This window comes from Podarcis tiliguerta (genome assembly GCF_965153285.1).
Source record: "Podarcis tiliguerta genome assembly, chromosome: 10".
NCBI classification, from domain to species: domain Eukaryota; kingdom Metazoa; phylum Chordata; class Lepidosauria; order Squamata; family Lacertidae; genus Podarcis; species Podarcis tiliguerta.
In genome coordinates this window covers 2539715-2562907 of record NC_139543.1, presented here as the reverse complement: position 1 = coordinate 2562907, position 23193 = coordinate 2539715, and the positions used below count along the sequence as shown (strand labels likewise).

The 23193-nt window shown below is 42.6% G+C and overlaps 1 protein-coding gene and 1 long non-coding RNA gene across 3 annotated transcripts in view; one reads left to right on the top strand and one right to left on the bottom strand.

Moving 5' to 3' along the window:
- FRMD4A (FERM domain containing 4A) overlaps positions 1–23193 on the top strand; it is a 401265-nt gene that overhangs the window by 30348 nt on the left and 347724 nt on the right. The window lies entirely within an intron of this gene.
- LOC310659331 lies at positions 17428–22787 on the bottom strand. Its single transcript, XR_014502766.1, has 3 exons — positions 22588–22787; positions 19926–20175; positions 17428–17550 (listed from the first exon to the last, which is right to left on the bottom strand). It is a non-coding gene; the product is annotated as an uncharacterized lncRNA (long non-coding RNA).

The window sequence follows — 23193 nt, the reverse complement described above, 5'->3', positions numbered from 1 at the left end:
GCCAGCTCAGCCCAGCGGTTCCATCAACCAAAGCATTGCTTTGATACCCTAATCGCTTTGATTACGGTTTGACACCCGCGGGCGCTGCCTGGCTTTAAAATATAAAATAAAAAATAGTCAAAAGATTTGCATCAATCGTATGTACGCTTACTAGGGACTAAGCTCTGTTGAACCCTATGGGACTTACATCTGAGTAAAGATGCAGAGGATTGTGCTTTGAAAGGTGGCTGATGAGAAGCTTATTTTGCAGCCCTAGAATTCGTAAGAGGAGTGGAAAGCTACTATTCATATATGGATGTGTAGAATTCTAGAGTTACAATGGACCTTGCAGGTTATCGGTTCCTTTCCCTTAGTGCAAGATCTACAGTACAGAATTCAACTACAATATCCCTGACAGATGGCCATCTAACCCATGGGTAGGCAACCTAAGGCCCGGGGGCTGGATCCGGCCCAATCACCTTCTGAATCTGGCCCACAGACGGTCCGGGAATCAGTGTGTTTTTACATGAGTAGAATGTGTGCTTTTATTTAAAATGCATCTCTGGGTTATTTGTGGGGCATAGAAATTCGTTCACCCCCCCCCCCAAATTAAAGTCTGGCCCCCCACAAGCTCTGAGGGACAGTGGACTGGCCCCCTGCTGAAAAAGTTAGCTGACCCCTGATCTAACCGCTACTTAAACATCTGCACATCACCTGAGATACCTCTGTTCCAAGAGAGAAAAATATTTACCCCAGAAATCTTTGTATCATTTCCAACACAACACCTGCTTGTGGGTGGGTGGCAGTGGTTGTGGTGCCTGCGTGCTGTGTGGCACAATGGTTAGAGTGCCAGACTTGGACCTGGGAGACCTGGGCCCAAATCCCACCTCGGCCTTCATGAAGCTCACTGGGTGACCTTGGGCCAGGCACTGCCTCTCAGCCTAGCCTCCCTCACAGGGTTGTTGTGTGGATTAAATGAGGAGGGGGGCCACCTTGAGCTCCATGGAGAAGAAAAGCTGGGGTGTGAATGCAGCTGAAAAAACAAACTTTAAATAAACAAACAACTTTGTTCTCCAATTGATTCTTAGGGAAGCTAGACGTGTGGGCAGCCTTGTCCCACGCAGCAGGCTGCCTCCAAATGTGGTGGTTTTAGTTTGAATGAATGAATGGCAGCTATTCTTTTCTAAGGCAGAAAGGGAAAGGAGGCACATGGCACAGTTGTGGCTGATCTAGATTTGCTCTGTGGTCGCTGGGTGAGGGGGAAATTCAGCCCCTCAGTTGTATCTGACATGGCAGCCTTTTTTGCTTTGATTTGTGGAATTGAGTGGGATCTCGGAAGGACAGGGATGGATCTCACCCATTCACCTGCTCACCCCTGTTTGTTTTTCTTTCTTGCTATGATGCTCCACTGTGACAGAATCTTGGAAACTTTCTCATAATATCTGATGTTACGCCCGAAGCGCATTTGTGCCCCACTTGTAGTGGCCGCACTCTGCTGCCGTCATCATAGACTTCAGAGGGATTTCCTAAAGCTTTGCATCTGTAATTAAGGGCAGAATCCGGTCTGCACAAATCAATGTTTTAACTGACCACAAAATGAACAGCTTCTTTTTAATATTATCTTTTTGAACAAATTGCCACACCACTTAGCATATAATTCACATCCTGGGGTGAAAGGAGTTTGTGCCAATACTTGTTTTGAGTTTAATGGATTCATTATGCTTTTCATCATATAATATATCAATGCTTAATTGAATGGATTAGCTAAACATAATTAGGACAAGGGAGAAAGTGCATCTCCATCTTCTATAGCTCTTCCTTTTTTCCTGCTCTTGCTACTCCTTGAATATTAATTTCCTTCTTCTTTATTACCCTTTCCAATTTCGCCAATCAATAGGTTCTCAGCTGTCATGTTGTTGGTTCATGTGGTCTAAATGGAATATTCATTCAGGATCAGAAGGGACATAATTGACCTTTTGATCAGATCTGGTTTTTTAAAAAGAAAAACAACAACCCCAGAGTGGCTTATTTATTTAGGTCCCAGGGTGGAAAATACATAGACATTAATCTAATTATACAGTACAGGAACTAAAACAAAAGAAATGGCTGTAATATAAATCACAGTGAAATTGGAACAATAGAATTAAGAAATATGGCAGCATGAGCAACATGTTGTTGTTGTTTTATACTAAATACAAAAATCAATTACAGTAAACACAACCAATAAACACAAACACACATAAAGGCACAGGGTGGTTGGTAGAAAAGTAGGTGTGCTGTTAGATATTTGTAGAGGCTTAGCAGCTTTTAGACTGAATGTCCTTGCTTCCTAAGGCCAGTTGTGTGGACTTCTGAGGTTTTAGCAAAAAGAGCCAGCAGACCCTTCTGTTTTTGTTGCTGAAGAGCATAAATTAAAAAGTTACTCCAGTACCTTCAGACGACCCCCCAACCCACCCTATAAACAGGAACTCTGTAGCTTCTTGAAGATAGAGGCATTGTGCCTGTTTCCTGTTTCTTCAAATCAAATAGGAATTCATTCAACTTTTTCTTGCTTGTCACCAAATAGCTATAATTTACTGATTTATTAGTGTTGGGCGTTGAATTCCAGATTGAACACTCCTAAATCTGACTGATTGCCCTGTCCATTGAGAGGCTTCCAGAACAGACTTTCACTGGCAATGGGTCTAAACTTCTATTTTTTTTTTATTTTTAAATAATATTTTATTGAGTTTTACAACAAAAACTTAAAACAACAATAAACAAACAACCTCAGAACAGCAACAGGAAAAAAAAAGAAAGGGAAAAAACAGAAAAATAGATACTACAACACACAAACACAAAACAGCAAAATACATCGAAAAAAATAAACATATTAAAAACAATTTTTGTCTCCTTATATTCTTTACATTAACTTATTTCTCCGACTTCCCCAGACCTTCCTTCTCTGTATTCCAAATCAAATATTCTGTCTGCAAATTCTTTTCCTCTATCATATTTTGATTTTCTAATACTCTTAAAGTCTAGTAGATAGTTGCATTTCCTTAAGTCTGACAAAATATTAAATCTTTCTCTGATCACTTTTTCCCAAATACCCATTCACCCTCAATCCGATGTCATCAAACGTTCGTTATCTTATAATGTTTCTGTAAGTAGTCCTTAAATTTCCTCCAGTCTTCCTTCACCGTCTCTTCACCCTGGTCTCTGATTCTGCTGGTCATTTCTGCCAATTCCATATAGTCAATAACTTTCATCTGCCATTCTTCCAGTGTGGGTAGCTGTTGAGTCTTCCAATACTGTGCGATGAGTATCCTTGCTGCTGCTGTAGCATACATGAAAAATGTCCTATCCTTCTTGTGCACCTGTTGGCTAACCATACCCAGGAGAAAGGCCTCTGGTTTCTTCGAGAATGTGTATTTAAAGACTTTTTTCAGCTCGTTATAAATCATCTCCCAGAATGTCTTTATCCTTGGGCATGTCCACCAAAGGTGAAAGAATGTACCTTCAACCTCTTGACATTTCCAACATTTATTGTCAGGTAAGTGATAGATTTTTGCAAGCTTGACTGGTGTCATGTACCACCTGTATATCATTTTCATAATATTCTCTCTTAAGGCATTAGATGCTGTAAATTTCATACCAGTGGTCCATAACCTTTCCCAGTCAGCAAACATTATGTTATGACCCAAGTCTTGGGCCCACTTAACCATCACTGATTTCACTTCCTCATCTTGTGTATTCCATTTCAACAGCAAGTTATACATTCTTGACAGAGTCTTAGTTTTGGGTTCTAACAGTTCTGTTTCCAATTTTGATTTTTCCACCTGGAAACCAATTTTTCTATCCATTTTGAAAGCCTCCATTATTTGATGATAATGAAGCCAATCTCGAACCTTACTTTTTAATTTTTCATAACTCTGTAATTTCACTTTATCACCATCTTGCTCTAAAATCTCCCAATATTTTGGCCAATTGGCCTCCATATTGAGTTTTTTTAGTGCTTTTGCTTCCATTGGAGACAACCACCTTGGAGTCTTATTTTCAAGCAAATCTTTATACCTCATCCAAACTTTAAACAATGCATTTCTGACAATGTGGATTTTAAACATTTTATGCACTTTGACCTTGTCTTATGCACTTTGACCTTGACTTCTATGCTCCAGTTTTTTATTTGAATGCACATAATGCTCAGGGAGGTTAGGACTCTAACCAATGGTTTCAAGTTCCAAGAAAGGAGATTCCAGCTAAACATCAGGATGAGCTTTCTGACAGTAAGAGCTGTTTGACAGTGGAATGGTCTCCCTCAGGAGGTGGTGGACTCTCCTTCCTTGGAGGTTTTGAAGGAGAGGTTGGATGGCCATCTGCCAACGATGCTTTAGCTGAGACTCCTGCATTTCAGGAGGTTGGACTAGATGACCCTTGGGTCCCTTCCAATTCTATGATTTTATAAATGAACATGAGGAAATGAGGGGAATGGCAGGTGAGCCGTGGTTTCATTTTTTGTTTAAAATATAATTATTATCAGACAGCAGACTTGCACTGAAAGATTGTTCCAAACTATGCTTTTTAGTAACTCACTGCCAGGAGGCTGCCAACCCAGTTAATATACATGCAAGTGGGTCAGACAACTCCAGCTGAGGAAATGAATTAACTGTGAAATATTTTGTTCATGTTAATTCAACCACTATATGCAGGAGATGCTCAATTTTGAGCACCTGATCAGTTCACCTTTGTTCTGAGCAGTTTCACCACTGAAATTTCTAAAATAATATTGCTAGCAGTTACAATAAGCTTCCGAGAAGCTGAGCTTCCTAAAGAAATCTGTCAAATTCCCCAAGTTATAGATACGGCCTGTTTTACCCAAAGCCACGTAGTTTCTCTGCAGGGGGATTCAAACCACCTAACCCCCCCCCCTTGCTTTGGTACCAGAATGTGGCTGTAGATTAGCCACTTCACTGGTAATATTTATGACAGAGCTGTTGTAACTAGGGATGTGTGGACACCCCAGTTGGTCACTTGTAGAAGTCAGTTGGTTGTTCACCACCCCTCAACCCATGTGATGTATCCGCAGAGTACGGGTTGGAGCCCCAGCAGGGGCCTCAGAGATTTCCTGCTCCCAGCAGAACAGCTTCTTCCAGAGTCCCCAGTTAAGGCCATCAGCCGAAGCTGGTGGAAGGCACTCTGTGTGTGAGGCCACCTCAACCTCAAGTGACAGCAATGGATTCAGAAATACCCGCAAGATGCATACCTGCTCTTCAAGAGCAGGCAACAGTGCGTCCATCCAGCTTATGAACCGCCCACTAGCAGTGCCTCAGCCCTATCCAGATTGTGCTTCAGTCTGTTGGCTCTCATCCAGTCCATTTCAGAGGTCCAGCGCAACAACAACATGCTGCCCATCTGGCTGGGTTCCCCCAGCCATTCTGGGTGGCTTCCAACAAATTAAAGCATACCTACTGCCCCACCTGCAGATGTAAAGGTGCTTTAGGTGAAATTCAATGCCAACACAGTTTTGTAAGCCTGCTACTGCTGTCCAGGGAATTGAGAGAATTTAGGGGGGTTCCATCAGGCTCAGGAATGTTTCAGTCATGATCTAGGCCAGACCACACACGCACAGATTTCTCCCGCAGCGACACAACCTGTGGTGTCGCTGCATCGTCTCCTACAGCATTGCTGAAGCCATTAGACCCAAGAATCAGGTTTTGGAGTTTTGTTTTTGGAATCCATAACTGATTCCCCACAACATTCTGGAAGTTTGGTAGAATCCAGATGAAAAGAAATCCTGTTCTGCCAAACCGTTTCCAGAGCCAATCGAGTTTGCCTCTTTCTGCCCACACAGCACAGGCGAGACAAGAGACCTCTGCTCTTATGCAGTCTGTTTCCTTAGAGTGCAAGATTTCTATTAATTTATTTCAGTAGAATATCCAAGGCAAGTTAAAATGGTAGAAAAGGCCTTTCCCCCTCTTAGGCATCAAAACCACAGCCTCCAAATAAATTGTGGGATACTCAAGTGAAGCCTTGATTCAATCATTATCAAGCTTTCCCCCTAAGACCTTGCACAATGGAAAATCAATGCATTAAGTCTTTATCGTTTGAGCACTTGAGCCTAGAGTTCAAACCATGATATTCCTTTCATTCATTTTCTTGCATGAGAATGCCTATCATGTTACACTCGCTATGTAAGGTATTCTGCCATAGGGATTCATATCTTAGAATGGAGCCCTGCTGTTAAGTGTTTCAGTGTGCAGCTTTTATAATCAATTATTGTTGTTATTATTTATTAAATTTGTACATGGCCTTCATCTGAAGATCCCAGGGTGGCTCACAACAGAAAAATAAAAAATGAAAATGAAAATATATGTATTGTGTATCCAACATTGCTGTTGCCTTTCACTTACTGTTCATGTAGGCCTGCAAGTGCCTCATTCTACTGGACCCATGGATGCTCCTTCCTGTGTAGGAAACAGGGTCTTTTGTCAAATGGCCTGTGATTTGGAAATACGGAATTACTGACCCATAAATGTTTTCATGATCTTTTGAATGTGTAATACAGTGGTACTTCGAGTTAAGAACTTAATTCGTTCTGGAGGTCTGTTCTTAACCTGAAACTGAAAGCACTTAACTTGGACTGCATCTTGCTTTTATGGCACACTTTCAGTATAGGTTATTATCTCTTTCCTGCTACCTTTTGGTATTTTGGTATGCCCATCTATATTTCAGCACCATCCTGCTTTGTGTGTCTTTTAAGACTGAACTCATGCATGGGGGAATGAAACGGTGAAGAGCAGTGATTGCTATAATCTGACTGATATTAAAAGAGATGTTGGACACATAGCTCAGTGCCTCTGAATACAAGGCTTCCGTGCTCATTGGGAGTATTATCAGTAGCAATTTTGGATTCAGCAGCGATACATTTATGCTGGGTATTCAAGATTTCCATGTTGGATTTTACCTACTTTATTTGTTTTGTATCTAGGTCACTCATAAAAAGTTTTCAGGATCTTGTCTTTAATAGTGGGTGAAAGAAGGAACATTTTTTGCAGGACTCAGAGGAGGGAGAACGGGCCCTATTTTTAACACCAAAGATAATTATAATCTTCTTTTTTTAAAGATAATACACAATGGCTCATGCAAGCTTGATAACAAGCTGTGCTTTCTCCACTGGGGAGCAGATTTGACTTTGAAGTGCAGAAGTGTGCTCATATTTAATAATGAAATCGTCTAAAAGTGAGGCTTAGCTGATTATTGATAATTATCCTGCTTCAATGATAAAGATCCCAAACACACACACTTCAAATGATTCTGCAGCTGCTTCTTTATATGGGCAAAAAAAAGGGGGGGTGGGAAACATGATTAGCATTATGTCACATTTTATTTTTCTCCTTGGGACATTGATTCTCTTTTGGATCTTATTTTTTTTCTTTTTTTCTTGGACTTTTGTGGAGATGCTGAACATGTACTGTATAATATAACATCCAGGAGACTCCACACCTTCTGTGTCTCACATAAAGGAGGGCCTGAGCGGGGGGACTGGCTGTCCGTGATGCAATACTTTATTGTTCATGATGAGCAATTTGAAGTTGGGTCTCAGGGCATACCCTTCCTTTCTGCTCTTCTGCCACTCATCTTAACCTGATGGGGATCAGCTTCTTCATGGAAGTGAATTGAAATTCATTTCCCAGTCTGCCCCTGTTGTGCAGGCCCCTTCTGGTTACAGGGATTCTGCCACACTGCAAGTGGTTTTTGTTGTGCAACTGTGGTTTTAACACCTGCGGGTCATGTTTGGACTAAAGTCTGAAATCTCAGTAGACAGTTTTCACTGCTCCTATCCCTCCATGACTTAGCCCAATCTCCTTATGATGAAAGTTACTGAACATAATAATAATGTACACTTCATAGGAAACATCTGGATGGGGTTGCATGTTGATCATTTGGCCAGTCCCCAGTATTTGGGATGGGGAGGCGCCTGAGACTGGGAAAGAGGCCAACTAGTGAGTTCTTGGCAGAGGTAAGCTTTGAACTTTCTGTTTCACTAGTTCTCTTTGTAAGTAAGTTTTGCCCTACTACTTATATCACAACTAATTATATAACAACTGTATGTCTGAAATATTGGAGTAAGACCTCATGTATTATGAAGAACTGAGGGGGCTTTATGCAAGTTTAAGCAAAACGGGAGGTTAAAATCTGGGATGCCAAGAGATGGCTCACTGTGTAGTGGTCAGTTTTCTGGCCTAGCTCTGAATTTTTAACAAAATAAATTCTATTAAACGCCTTTATTTCCTTCTGTACCCCCCCCTACTTGTTTTTTTGACCCTCCTGCCAACCTAGCAGTTCGAAAGCATACCAGTGTGAGTAGATAAGTAGATATGGCTGCGGTGGGAAGGTAAATGGCATTTCCATGTGCTCTGGCTTCCCGTTGCACCACAAGTGGTTTAGTCCTGCTGGCCACATGACCCAGAAAACTGTTTGTGGAATTTGTGCCAGCTTGGCCTGAAAGTGAGATGAGTCCCGTAACCCCATAGCCACCTTTGACTGGACTTAGCCGTCCAGGGGTCCTTTACCTTTACCTTTTGTTGACCATCTAGCCTGATGAAGAGCTCTGGAGAACTTGAAAGCTTGCACACTGTTTTATAGCATTTTGTTTGGCCTAACAAAGATATTGGACTAATGTGTACCCATCTTGTATTTGTGCCTCTCATTTTTTTTGCCCAAGTGCAATACTTTACATTTCTCCCTGTTAAAATTCATCTTGTTTGTTTTGGCCCAGTTCTCTAATCTGTCAAGGTCGTTTTGAAGTGTGATCCTGTCCTCTGGGGTGTTAGCCACCCCTCCCAGTTTGGTGTCATCTGCAAATTTGATCAGGATGCCCTTGAGTCCATCATCCAAGTCGTTGATAAAGATGTTGAATAAGACCGGGCCCAAGACAGAACCCTGTGGCACCCCACTAGTCACTCTTCCCCAGGATGAAGAGGAACCACTTACAAGCTTATTTCCCATTGACTTGTTTCAATAATTCCTTTTTTAGATTGGTTGGCACCTATGAGGTACATTGTTAGCATTGTTGCTAATCATGCTATTAAAGCAATCTGCATACGTGGGTGTCTAATGCCAGCATGTGAGCAAACTTTGGAAGAAGATGCAACCATCCTGGCAAAAAAAGTTGGGCAGTGTAATGGCTACAGCATTAGGTCTCATTTAATTGACTTCAGAGGAGCATAGCTGCAAATACCATGGGCTGGATTGTACAATATGAAGCTGTGATAGAATTAGAATCAGATAATTTTGTCTTCTACTGGTGCAGTCTCGGCATGGGGAATTGGTAGCTTCTTTTCGAGAAAAACTTTTTACAAGACTGGCCTCTTCTAAATGTAGATTGTTCCCCTCTAAATGCTGGAACATGGTGTTACTATGCCAAATAGAACCAATACATAATTAGTTTCTTGCTATATTTATCAACCAAAGTTCTATTTTTGTAAATCAATAATATTAACAAAGCACTAAAGCTCATCCCTGTCCCACGGTGGTATTTGCATACGCTTAATGAAAATGCTTGTCTGATGTTTCATGCTGGGTACTGTGTCATGCAAAGTCATTATAATCAAAATCTTTCTAATTTGACTGCTAAATTGTAATTACTATGGTGTGCTATTTCATGCAAATAATGTCATGCAGAGTAAGTGAGTTGCACAAACTATGAGATATCCAGCATTATAGCACACCATTAGTTGCAGCTGTGGTGCTTAAATTGCTGTCCATGGAGGATTTTTCCAGGGCAAAGAGTGCATTGAACTCTACTCCTTTTGCTGCCTCATTTTCAGCCCTGCATAATAGTATCTGACAAACCAGTTGATGTCTTGCAGCACATATATTTATCCCCTCTCCCCACCCAATTCTCTTCACCCATTGCATATAGGTACCCATTGCACATATGCAACACTCATCAGAGTGAATGTTTCATTCAGAAGCCTTTTAACCTGGTTAAATTAAGTGGAATTTGCTGCCAAGGAGTGTGGTGGAGTCTCCTTCTTTGGAGGTCTTTAAGCAGAGGCTTGACAACCATATGTCAGGAGTGCTCTGATGGTGTTTCCTGCTTGGCAGGGGGTTGGACTCGATGGCCCTTGTGGTCTCTTCCAACTCTATGATTCTATGATTCTATAATGCCATGCCTATAGCATACCCAGGGGATGATCTGCAGGCACCAGAGGATGAGGCCACCATCTTGCTGAAGCTAAGCTGGTCCAGGTCTGGTTGCTGCCTGAAACAGTGACTTCCTGGAAACCACATACACACATGCACCTTGGGTTCCATGATGGAAAATAAATGGGATATAAATGTAAAATCAACAAATCAGAAAGTGTGATGATCCACATGCGAGGCAGAAAAGAGGACTGCAATATGTAAAGTTTTAAGCGTGGCTGCGATCATATTCTTATGTATGCTGGTTGGGATACTATTTGTAATGTAGCAGTACCGTTGTGTTAGTGAAAGCGTCACCAGCGATCTCCACCCTGTCTCTAATGGCAAGACAGCATGTCAGGACAAGGGAGTGTTTGCATCACAGAAGATAAAAAACCTGTTTGATCACAGTAGATAGTGGGATGGTTGTGGGGGGTGGGGAATGAGTGTTAGCACGATGTCCCCGTGAAACTACTTTCAATTCTGTAAAAGAGCACTGTCTGGTGATGCTTCCTGGTGACCCAGAAAGTGAAGTTCCACATGAGGGAAGGGCTGTATGTACGACAGGGAAGGTTCTTTGAGCTCTCTGGTCGTCTGGGCAGCAAGATCTTGTCTCTGAAGTATATAGACACCTTGGAGAAAAGTCATTGGCCAAGGATTAGTAAACAATTCAAGTGGAAGAATGGGGAGAAAACAAAGCAGGGCATCACAGATGGAATTGCATTTTTAGCGTAGCAAGTCTTGAAAGCAAACCAGTAAACTGTGAACCATCGAGGTAACCGCAGCCGAGGGAGGCATTGCAAATCAAATGGGAAAGACAGACTGGGTCAATAAAAATAAACAACAGGGACAGTTCCCCATGGGGGGGGGGGCAGACAGAAGTGCCTTTGTCAGTCTTCCAGAAGTCAATCCCTTTCCACTCTTTCCTCTACAATTAAAGAAAGGAATTGTGCAGTTAAAAGCACAATCTGGAATAGAGTGGAGTCACAGATTCCCGGAGATGCACATCCTTCACTAAACACCAAAGGGTAAACATAGTGGGAATATTTATCACATGAGAGGCAAAGGGCAATATTACGGCATGTTATTTATTGTGCCTGTTATGTGACTAGAATTCAGGATAGGAAACTGATAGGAATGGTTAAGAAAGGATATAGGGAGACTTCCCTGATGGTTCTGCATGTAAGATTATGCCCTGATTTTATTTAAACAGAGTTCAAGGTTTGGAAGAAGCATTGACATTCTCAAACTGCAGTTTAGGGCCCCCGATGTGGATTTCAGCATGAGGGATGGTCCTCTGAAAGGGATCGGTTTCTGCTGACAGATAAACCATTGCCAGAGATCGTCTCCCTACACAGTTGTCAAACGGCATCATAATTCCCTCTTTGGGAGTACAGATTTTGGTGACTCTTAAATATTTGCCTCCAAAGAAGAGGCTGGGTTACTCTCCACAAGTTCATCTGTGACTCAGAGACATCAGTCCCTCCCTCTCCTAGTAACACCCATGCCAGGCATGGTAGGGTTTGTGAGAAGACAAGGAAAAACAGAGACCCTCTTCCTATTGCCACCGCAAAGTAAACGGGTTGAGTGTTTTGGAGGGAAGGATTAGTGCCTATTGCAGTCTCAGTAACATTGGGGTGTGTGGCAGGATCCAGTTTTGCTTGTAATTGGACCTGGAATAAGCAAGGTTATTTTCTGAGTCCATAGTTCTGGTTTTCTGAGCCTAATTGCATCAGCCTTCCCTAATTTGGTGTCCCTCCAGATGTTGCCGGACTCCAGCTCTCACCGGCCCCAACCAGGGGTGGACATGGGGGGGGGAGGCTGGGGGTGTCCAACAATATCTGGAGGGCACCAAGTTGAAGAAGCCTGAATTGCACACTTAATTATGTATGCCCTATACCTGCTCAGGTGAGTTCAGCTGTTGGTGTGGCTGCAACTCCTGTCCAGAGAAAGGGGTGAATGTAGTTCTCTTCCTGCCTCCCTGGCCATTTAAAGAGAACACAGGATATTGCAATCCAGTAAGTCTTTGAAGTTGAGTGCTTATTCAAGCTGAGGAAGAATCCCATCAATGTGTTTGAGGGAATGTATAAATCAACTCTTTCCTCCCTTAGCAGATCCAATGCAATGAGGAGTGCCTAAGTTTATCAATAGAAGGCACATTTTATATGTGTATGGTTTAGGCCTGAAATATGAATCACTCTTCTTTTCTTTTCTTTTTTCCTTTCCTTTCCTTTCTTTTCTTTTCTTTTCTTTTTTCTTTAAGACTGTACTTACTAAAACAGGTGGAAGGTAAATTCTCACCCACAAATATGATATCTAGATGTCTCAAGCAGAAAAAGAGGAAGAGAATCTTTACTTATCTATGGCAATGTGCAAAGTCCTAGCCCTGATTTGGCATGGAATGTGTTTGAGAAACCTAAAAAATAAGTGCTTCAGTCCTCATCTGTGAAATTTTGCAATTCCAAGGAAAAAGCAATCCGTGTGTGGGAGGGTGTGTGCAAAAATGCTCTCAGAAATCCATTGAAAGCTCTTCTTTTTGTTGTTGGTTGGCTTAAATGAAAATCCAGCCAGCTGAAAGGAGGACACTTCCATCTGTGCCTCTCATGCATATTCAAGGATTAGCATGAAAGCATTGAGTTATTTTCAAAAATGGGCCAATTATGCGGATTTTACATGACTGTTAGCTCTGATATTGGATGAACACTTGCCATGGCAACACATGTGATCATAGTTGCTTGGGTTTTGTCAGACTGAAGGAAAGATAAAACAGTGAATCTCTGACCCCCCCCTCCCCAAAAAAAGGCTCTGAAAAGAAGATACTTAGAAAAAGTCATGGGGAGGATGAATCTCATTGTCATGGTCAACTCTGCTGTTGACCACAAACCACTTCTGCATGTGCCCCACTGAAAGGTGTCAGAGTTTTGAAAGGGCTTAAGGGTTTGTCCAGGCTGTCACAATTTTGTGTGAGGGATTCCGACTTCTACAGGAACTTTCAGTTTGTGCAAGTAAAGACTCTGTTGCATTAGCACAACAAATCCATTACAAAAAAGAATTGGGGGTTTTGCGGTTTGGAAAGTGATGTGGAAATGCATCGAAAAGTGTGTGGGAATGAACGAGTGACTAAGGGAAAGCCAAATAAACACCCCACAAGCAAATCAGGATGACTGTGCATTGGTGTAGAACTGCCCTGTAAACAAATTAGAACAAATGCTCAGTAAAAATTGGATATAACCTAACCTGCATGTAACCTTTGTGCTAGCAAATCAGGATGAATGCTTAATAAATGGGTCATCTGATCCATTCAGTGGAGCAGTGGATCACATCTCTATTAGTGTGAGATTCTTGGTGGCAGAGGTTCTCTTTCAGCTTTCTGCCCCAGGATCCAAGTTGCTTGAGCCGGCCGTGTGCATTGTCCATAACATGCAGTACGCTGCGTTTGAGGTTTGGCAATACCAAGGGCATCTCAGCAAGGATGCGCCTGGATTCCTGGTGCAAGTGTGTAGGCTGCATAATCATGGAGAGGGCTTGTCCTACACCTTTCCTCCTTCCCGTTCCTCCTCCCCACCATTCTTGATCCTTGGAGCATTCCCTATTCTCTGGAGCAGAGATGGATGAACCTGCAGCCCTTCAGATGTGGCTGGTCTCTAACTCTCATCATCTCTGACCAGTCATCATGTCGCCTTGTTGGGACCTTGGGTTCAACAAGTTCCCCATCTAGAGCCAGCCTGGTCAGTGTCTGCATTTCCGAGGGCGGCTTTGTGCTCTGGAGGGCAGTCTAGGGCTTGGTGGGCGGGTGCTACTGATAGGTCTCAGCTCACTCAGGCTCTGCAATGAAGTCAGCAGCACCTTTCCAATAATAACTTTGTGGCTGCAGAGCTCATGTGTTCAACTAATACAAAGTCCTCAGTTGGGAGAGTAGGTAAGTCACACTCTCAAAAAGATCCCCTCCGGGGGCAGATGGGCCTTAATCCTTTGCCATCCGGGAACAGTTAACAGTGAATTCTTTTTTAATTTCACGGAGCAACAAGCTATCTTGCTGCATGTCAAGTGGCACTTGATTGTGGCAGCTTTTAAGCCATGCAACCCACGTCACAACGTAATTCTCTGGCACCCCCGCTTTGCAGGTGAAGCTTCAGTCTTAAGCTTCAGTCTTATGTGGGCTTGTTCTTTCCTGATTTACTTCTGCCTCCACTACCCACTTCCTCTGGTTTTGTTCCTCTGTTTTGTTTTTCTTCTTAGCAAAACTTTAAAAAACATGTTTTTATTGCACCTTGATTGAAATGTGGTAGGGCCTCTAGGATTTAAAAATATGTTATCCAAGCTACGTGTGTTTCCCACATCCTCTAGGTGGCCAAAGATACAAAATTATCTCTGATTTAGATGAGACCCACTAGAAAGACAACAGCTAAGTGTTTTGAATGGGTGTTTTGAATGACTTGTTCAAAGCCACGCATAGGGCCTATCATGTTAATCTGTGTTGTCTGCTCAGCTAGTCAATGGAGTAAATGGTTTGGTGAGGAATCCAAACACAGGGAAAAAGTGCTATGAATAAGTCAGAAACCAGATTGTTTTAACACAGGAAAAGATATCTATGGGAAATTGTGTTTTAAAATTTCCTGCTCTCTGGCGCCATCTGGTGTTGCATGTTCATACCTCATTCCAATAGCTGTTTCTTAACTAGTGTAGCTGAGTACATTACTAAGATGCAACAAGAATTTCAGCTGTACACACATGCTGTATTGTGTGCAGAAGAGCTAACATCCTATTCCTAGTGAATGCCGTAGTCTCTTGCTTCTGCTGCTTGCAAGTAGGCAGTTAGTTCACACCTCAAAGTCTCTTTAGGTTCAGTTGTTTTATTTTCACCCCTGCAAGCAGTCTTGTGCTATAAACAGTCCCTTCCACCAATCTCATTTCCTCTGCTTTTTCTCACTGCCAATTCCAGCTGCTCAGAATGTCACACAATCTTTTCATCTTTCTTCTTCAACCCCAATTAAGTCTGGCAGTCTTTCTAATGCACATAGTTTTTTTTAAAAAATATGCAAATGTAATTTGGATGTTGAAAAATGATAGAAAAAAGGCATTCAAGGAGAGAGAGAGAAAGCCCTGGCTCCTCTCTTCCTTGCACCTCCATTCTGGGAGTGCAGACGGTGAAGGAGGGAAGAGCACAGCCTTTCAGAGAGGGCCCTGAGAACCCTGAGGCAAGAAGGGCCTTCTTTCCCCAGCAGCTAAGGCTGAACATTTCAGGGGTCCATACTGGATTTGTGGGAGATGATTGGCAGATTGCATCATGATGCTGAGGGAGATGACAAGAGACTCTTATTTTTTAAAAAAACACACCATGGGAAATACAGCATTCATATAGATGGGATGACCATCCAGTCAATAAGGGCATCAAGTAACTTAGAGCTGCCTGCCATTTTGACATTTCCACATTTGCTCCAAATACCTTCTGGTTGAATCCTGAACCCTAAATGCCAGTCCAGAGACAAAAGCATTGAAACATATTTAAGTGACTAACACACAAGTGTGCTTGCAGCTCTTAATTCTGTGACACACGGAGGACAGAAACTGCTTCAGTGAATGGCATTTTATTATGCCTTTCGAATCTTTTAGCTTCTTCCAGGGAAGATGCCGTGGGGGCAAAACCTCAGAGAGACATTTTTTGCTCTAGACCAATTTTCAACTGGCCAACACTTCATGAGCAAAATAGATCACTATGAAGGGGCTCAATGGGGGGGGGGGGGATTTTGTTTGCAAGGCAGCCCCTGAGCGAAAGGTTTTACAGCTGTTCAGGGCAACCATCTCTTGTTGTGCCATTAGGACTCTGGATCGAGTGACTGCCTTCTGTGGAGACGCCAATTGTGAGGGCAGCTCTAGGGATAAGACGAGAAATTAATCCCGTAAAAAGAGTCAGAGAAAGGCAGGAATGCAAAAGCAATTTTGTCTCCAACAATGCAGATCCATCTAAGGATGTGAAAATGGCAATGATTCGTAATGATGATGGGCCGGAGCCAGACGCTGGGATGACATTTTAATATAGCAGGTGACCTTGTCAGGGATAGAGAATGCACAAAGCATAATAATCTCAAATAGACATTCATCTAGAAGAGAAACACTGTTTTGAATGTTTGAAACAAACTAGCATATTTAGACAAGGCCAAGCAATTATAGAATTTCTAGTTGCCAACCTCCCCCCCCCCCCCAAACAAGTTTTGGTCTATGTCATCTAGCTACATGGGATTATTTATTTCTCCTCAAACACAACCCCTGGCACCCACAATGCCTTGGTTCTTTTATCTGCTGTTTCCAAGCAAGGTTAAAACACATTGGACATATTTTGAGTAGCAGGGTTCTGCATAAAAGTGGAGATTTTAGCAGGATCCAGCAGCACTTCAGTGGATGCAATATTACCAATCCTTTAAGTAAAGGATTGCTAGTTTTCTCCATGCATTTTCTACTCCTTTTGCACTACATGATGCAGCTCCAGGGTTGCACAAACAGTCCTTTAGGAGTATGCATGTTAAAGAGTTGAGATGGGAATGAAGATGGTTTGTCGCAGCTGGTTTCAAATATTCTGAGAATACAAGTGGACTAGTGCAAAAATGTTCAGTTTTTTGAGAGAGAGACTGCAGGATGCTGTCTACAAAATGCTGAAATGTTTCCAGTGACAGGGTAGATATACGGAGTTTGGAATATTGCCCTTGCAGAGTTTTAATGCAACATAGTCAGGTGGTCAGGGCATTAATACTCAGGGAGGAAGTACAATTTGGTTTCTTGACATTTGTGAATAGGACTTGACCATCAACCCCGCCCCTCATGACATGCATAACTCTTTGGAAGGGTAGGATGCATAGTAGGCAGATTGTAGAATTATAATATGCGCATAACAATATTCGGGCAGCTATGGTCACATACATAAACAATTTCTTCTGGCCCTTCCTGATTTGAGCATTCAACACAGGTGATAATTATCATGTCAGGCAGGTGACTGTCAACTCTTTGAGGCAGTCTTCATGAGTTTGTATTTGGTAGGCTGTTTCCCCGCAGATGCAGTAGCCCTTTCCGCCCACTGCCCTGCCGCAGGTACTTATCAAATAGGACTTTGGTGCACTTATGAATTGGGATTATTAAACCACAAAAATTCGCATTGAAATGATGTAGGATGTATACCTGCACAGATGGTTAATTTTGAAAAACTAATATGGAAATGAGTTACCCAGTATGAGAATTATTCTCCTTCCCCCTCTGTTTACAGCAGCAAAAGAGAACTTGCCAGATGCAGCCGGGTCTGTCCTGGTGTCCAAACATGAGTGTGCCTGGACTGTGCCAATGCAGTCGGAGGAAGTGCTGTGGGCACAGCTTCTTCTTATGTATCAGAATCTGATTCACTCTGCAGCTTCCCTGTACACCAAGTTGAACCACAGTTAGGATTTACTAGGCTGCCTGGAGAAACAGCACCTAAAATGCCTGTGTTAATATTTACAAACACTAACAGTTGTGTATAGTAAAACGAAAGCAAAATGGGAGGCATCGCTACTGGAGAAGGAAATTCTGACACATCTGTTGGAGCACAGATCATTTTTCTACAGAGACATGACATAAATGCCATCTCTTAAGTCTCTTCAGCATGAGCGCTTGTTCTGCTGGGAACTGTCAGTCCTGACATGTTGGGTGAATTGAAATATCTCTCTGGTTCCTATATCAGCTTTCTATTAATTTGGAGGGTCTGTTATTTTTAAACTGACATTAAAACAATGTTAATTGGAATAGTGATTCTCTTCAGTGGCACACTAACCATTTCTTGGAAATTGTACAGTAGGATGCTCATTCCAGCTAGCAATGCAGGGATGCCTCCAACTCAGAGTAGACCCACTGAAGTTAATGGACCTAAGTTAGTTAGTTAGTCCATTAATTTCAATAACTCTACTCTGAATATGACTAACACTGGATGCAACCCACAGCTTTTAAACCTTCAATAATCACCAACAGAAAAAATACTCCAAAATTCAACCAGTCAATGTCCTTAAAATTTAAACAAGCGTAAAGTAGAAAAGAGAAGCTGTACAAAGTTTCAGGAGCTTTGGTCACAATGAAGTTGCTGTTTGGGAGAGGGCTTTGTGCTCCCGTCTTGCTCATGCGCGTCCCAGAGGCATCTGGCTGGCCGTGGTGAGAACAGGATGCTACACCAGATGATGGACCTTTGGCCTCATCCAGAAGGGCTTTTCATACAGGCTTCATACAGCCAAAGTTAAGCATTTTGAGATTTCAAAAAAAGAAAACAAATGCTAACCCTATTCTAGGCTGCATCAACAGAAGTCTAGTGTCCAGATCAAGGGAAGTAATAGTCCCATTCTATTCTGCCTTAGTCAGACCACACCTGGAATACTATGTCCAATTCTGGGCGCCACAATTTAAGAAGGAATTTGGCAAGCTGGAAGGTGTGCAGAGGAAGGCAACCAAGATGATCAAGGGTCTGGAAACTAAGTCTTCTGAGGAATGCTTGAAGGAGCTGGGTATGTTAAGCCTGGAAAAGAGGAGACTGAGAGATGACGGCCACCTCCACATATCTCAAGGGTTGACACATGGAAGGTGAAGCAAGCTTGTTTTCCTGCTCTGGAGGGTAGGACTCGAACCAATGGCTTCAAGTTACAAGAAGGGAGATTCCAACTAAAAACCTTTTGACAGTAAGAGCTGCTTGACAGTGGAACGGTCTCTCACAGGAGGTTGTTGACTCTTCTTCCTTGGAGGTTTTAAAGCAGAGGTTGGATGGCCATCTGTCAGGGATGCTTGAGCTGAGATTCCTGCAGGGGTTGGACTAGATGACGCTTAGCATCCCTTCCAACTCTACAATTCTATGATTCTATAACATTGCTACAATCAACTGCAATACCTTTGGGATTTAATTAGCATTGTTAATATGTATTGTTCAAAGTATTTGTTTTGTTGCTTGACATCTTGAAAATGCAGACTATGTGTACATCAAATGTGAACCAAAACTACGGTACTTTTCTTTAATCCTGTGGCTAGAGAGTTCTCTTCCTGTCTTTGCGGCATCTCAAAGATCCAATTCCGAGATGCTTATGCTGTTTTGAGACTCGTCATTATTGAAAAGATACAAAAGAGGGCACAGAATGGTAGATTCTTTTAAAGGCCATTTTGAAACTGTTGTGTTTCAGGGAAACACATCGTAGAATTTTCAGAAAGTGATTTTTTTCAGCTTCAGTTTCATGACCTCCTGTAATACCTGCCGAGCTGCACTGTGGGTAAGTCATCAGAAATTGCTTGCTGTCAGTTACAAGGCAGAAGAAAAGTCACCTTGCGTCAGATGTTCCCTTCTTTCAGGGAGCCTAGTGGCCGGCATGTTAGGAATCTAACTGAGAACATAATAGCCGTGTCTCACCAAAGCTATAACTAGAGGAATTGCATTTAATTTGAAATAGATATCAACAACGGTAAGAGTAGCGTCCTTGACACTGGAATCTAAAAAACACCAAAATAACCAGTTTTTTTAGCCCATGATAGCTGGATTATTTAGCAGTGTAAAATATAGCAGGGCCCAGACTCACCCTGGACTGCTAAAAGAGGCTCCCACTCATACATCAACTGTGTGCTTGCAGTGGTGCATAAAGCTCTGTCGCCTTACACCTGGTGTGTGTGTGGAGCACATAGGGATGGGGAAGGAGCCGTGCAGTTAAGGGACCACCACCTCATGTCTGGGGCTTCTCTGCACTGGCCCTGCATTAATACAGACAAGACTAGCCTATATATGGTAACACCTTCCTTTGGGTCTCCGGGATGCCTCGCAAGAAACCACTGTAAAGTCTATTCTGATTTGGGGATAGCAAAATTTCTTCTTGGGTGTTTTATCCAATTTGCTGCATGAAGCAGATGGGAACAGCAATCTTCTTTGTGTAGTACAAATGTTTGTCTCTGTTTACACAGAAAGTTAGATCCTGAACTATCTAGCTCTACAGCCACTTCCTCTTTCTCTTGGTCTGCACTGAAGGCGCTTTTTACTTTGTAGCCCTAGAAAAGAAGAAGATGGAAGGAGTCAATAGAAGAAAAGGGAGGGGAGGGAAATGGGACGCTTTCATCATGAATTTTGATCCTGGATGAACCAGTCAGTGCATCACTTCTTCAGGACCGCAGTGTGTCTCAGTACAGTGGTGCCTCGCAAGACGAAAAGAATCCGTTCCGCCAGTCTCTTCGTCTTGCGGTTTTTTCGTCTTGCAAAGCAAGCCCATTAGCGGATTAGCGCTATTAGCGGTTTAGCTGCTATTAAAGGCTTAAGGGATTAGCTGCTAAAAGGCTATTAGCGGCTTAGTGGATCAGCTGATAAGCAGCTTAGATCAGCTGTTAGGCGGTTTAGCCATCAGCTGTCAAGTGGCTTAGCGAACAGCTGTTAAGCGGCTTAGGGGCTTGGGAAAAAGGGGGGGGAGGGGAAAAACAACCCAGGAATCGCAAGACATTTTTGTCTTGGGAAGCAAGCCCATAGCAAATTCGTTTTGCGAAGCACCTCCAAAACGGAAAACCCTTTCGTCTAGCGAGGCATTCGTCTTGCGGGGCACCACTGTAATTTCCCAGGCATGTGCTGGGGGCTGCTAATATGCCATTGAGACAACTGCTGGTGTGCGGCTCCGTTGTATAATTAAAAGTGGTTGAAAGTCTAAAGCCAATAATAATAATACCCCACCCAAGTGACTGGATTCCGCCCCCCCCCCCCCGGGCGGCTTCCTGCTTCTCTTTGTGTATCGCTGCTCCAGACTCAGCTCCCCCCCACTCTCCACTGAGGTTGGTGATTGTGCCATCACATGTCCTTGAATGGTTCAGATGCAGAGATGGAGAGGAATTGCCTGTGTCCAGAGGAGGTTTTCCTTTGTGCTCAGATCAACGCCTCCTTTCAGAGCAGGGAACCTTTACCTGTATACATTCCTACACAAGTGAGCCTCCAAATTAAATTTAAAAAAAGCATGTGCTGCCTCCACCAGAATGTTGCGTGCTGCTGCGCTATCTTCTAGGATCAGTTAGAATTTTTTAGCACCCACTTGGACTCAGTCACCTGAGAACTGCCAGGTTTTTTAATAACACCTTTCAGCTTAAAATGTGTGGTCTGCAGGTGTTCAGGATGTGACAGAGAAAGCAGGAAAGAGTTCTTCTAAAAATCCAAGGTTTCATTCTAGTCAAACGTACCTTTTTCATTACGCATGGGGGGAGGGGGAGCAAAGCATAAACTGATTTAAGCATCATTTGTGAAAAGAGACGAAGCATTCAGTCACCTAAATAGTTGCACTGAAAATTCCAGGCACATAAAAATCAATACAGAAAAAATCCCAAAATTCACATGACTTGTAAATGAAACCCATTTAATTATGGAAAATCATTGGCAAGAATAAGCACATCTTGGGAAGTGACTTTCTTATTAAGTGGCTTTGGTGATCTTTATTACTTTGCTTGGATTAACAAATTTAGATCAGATAATGAGACTTTTAGTCTCTCTGTCTTTCTTCTTAGGCTAACACTTGTTAGCCTAATTTTTCAATTAACTTTCTGCAGTAACTAGATCATAAGATGTGGCTATATCAGCACATTCTTAGATCTGATTGCAAATCAGCATTCATTTTGCAAACAAGGTATTAATCATGGTTGCATATGGCTAATGGTCCAAGCAGTTTTGTTTTTAAAAATATATAAATCCCATTTTACCCAACTTCACTGGCTTTTACTTTGCTTAGCTTTGTTGCTAAGCAATGTGTCAGTTTCAACAAAATGTGTATGCTTAAGACCTATTAAGGTTTATTAAATTTGTATATCTCTCTCCACTAAAAACTCCTGAAGAGATTAACAATTAAGTATAAATAACAACAGTTAAATGACAAAAATATATTAAAAGCAGATTTATTAATATAATATAATTGGTGCCCAGGAAAACAAAACCAGCTTTGTTTGGTGCCAAAATGAGTGCAAAGTTGTCACCAGTGTATGTTCATCTGTTGGGGAGGGGGGCGGAGAGAAGGGATTTCTAACAGAAATCCAACAGGTTTAGCAGAAACCTTTATTGATACCATTGTGGGCTGTCATTGGGAGCTCTGTTTGGGATAATACAGCTAAGAAATCGCCATCATCTCCTGAAGAACAGCCAGTCACTCAAAACACACTGGGATTGACAGGACCAGTATTAATGCCTCTGTCTCTTGTTGTATCTGTTGAACTTTTGTGTCGACTTTCCCCCGGCCCTTTTGGGGTCTTCCTTTGTGCACATACGCTGAATAGATGCTGGTTTGTGGTGAGTGGGCAGGGCGGGGCAGGCAGAAGACGGAATAAATTTCAAAAGGGGGTCAGCTCAAAAAATATTTGAGAAACATTCATTTATCAGTTGGACTGTAACCTTTCTTCTAACATGCACCACCCCCCCCCCCCGCTGCCCCTGCCCACACTTGCCAGCTATTGAAAGCAAAGGTGTTTCCCTTTGGTCTTCTGGAGCCACACCAAAAGAAATAATAAGAAAACCTCATAAATTTATGAATGAAAAGCATAGTGCAAAGGAAAAGCAACATTAATATTCTACAGGCTCCATATGCTAAAAATAAAACGATACATTGCAGTGGGTGATTAGCATGTCTCCCTCCACCGCTCTTAGATCTTTGTACAATGCCAGGGACAGTCAGATTGCCTGAACGTCTCCATGGCAACCCCTTGATGCTTCCTTTTGTTCAGCTGATAATCTGCCCAGTCACATGATCGCCAAGCAGCATGCAGATGAAATGGAGCCCAGAAGCAGCAGCAGCAGCAGCAGCAGCAGCCCATTGTATTATCCTCATTAAGAAACCTTGGGAATGTGTGGGGCTGTGGGAGGGGGCGAAGGAGGCCTAGGTGGTTCCCAGCCAGAGCCGGCCGCAGAGCCACCCCCCTTGCTTGTTCGGAAGATTGTTATGCACTTGAACTTGCTCCCCACCATCACAGCCATTCCGGTGACTGCAAGGACTGGCGCTGCTCAAAGATGTTTTCTCATTAGACTTTCAAAACCCTCGTTTGTACTGTGTGCGT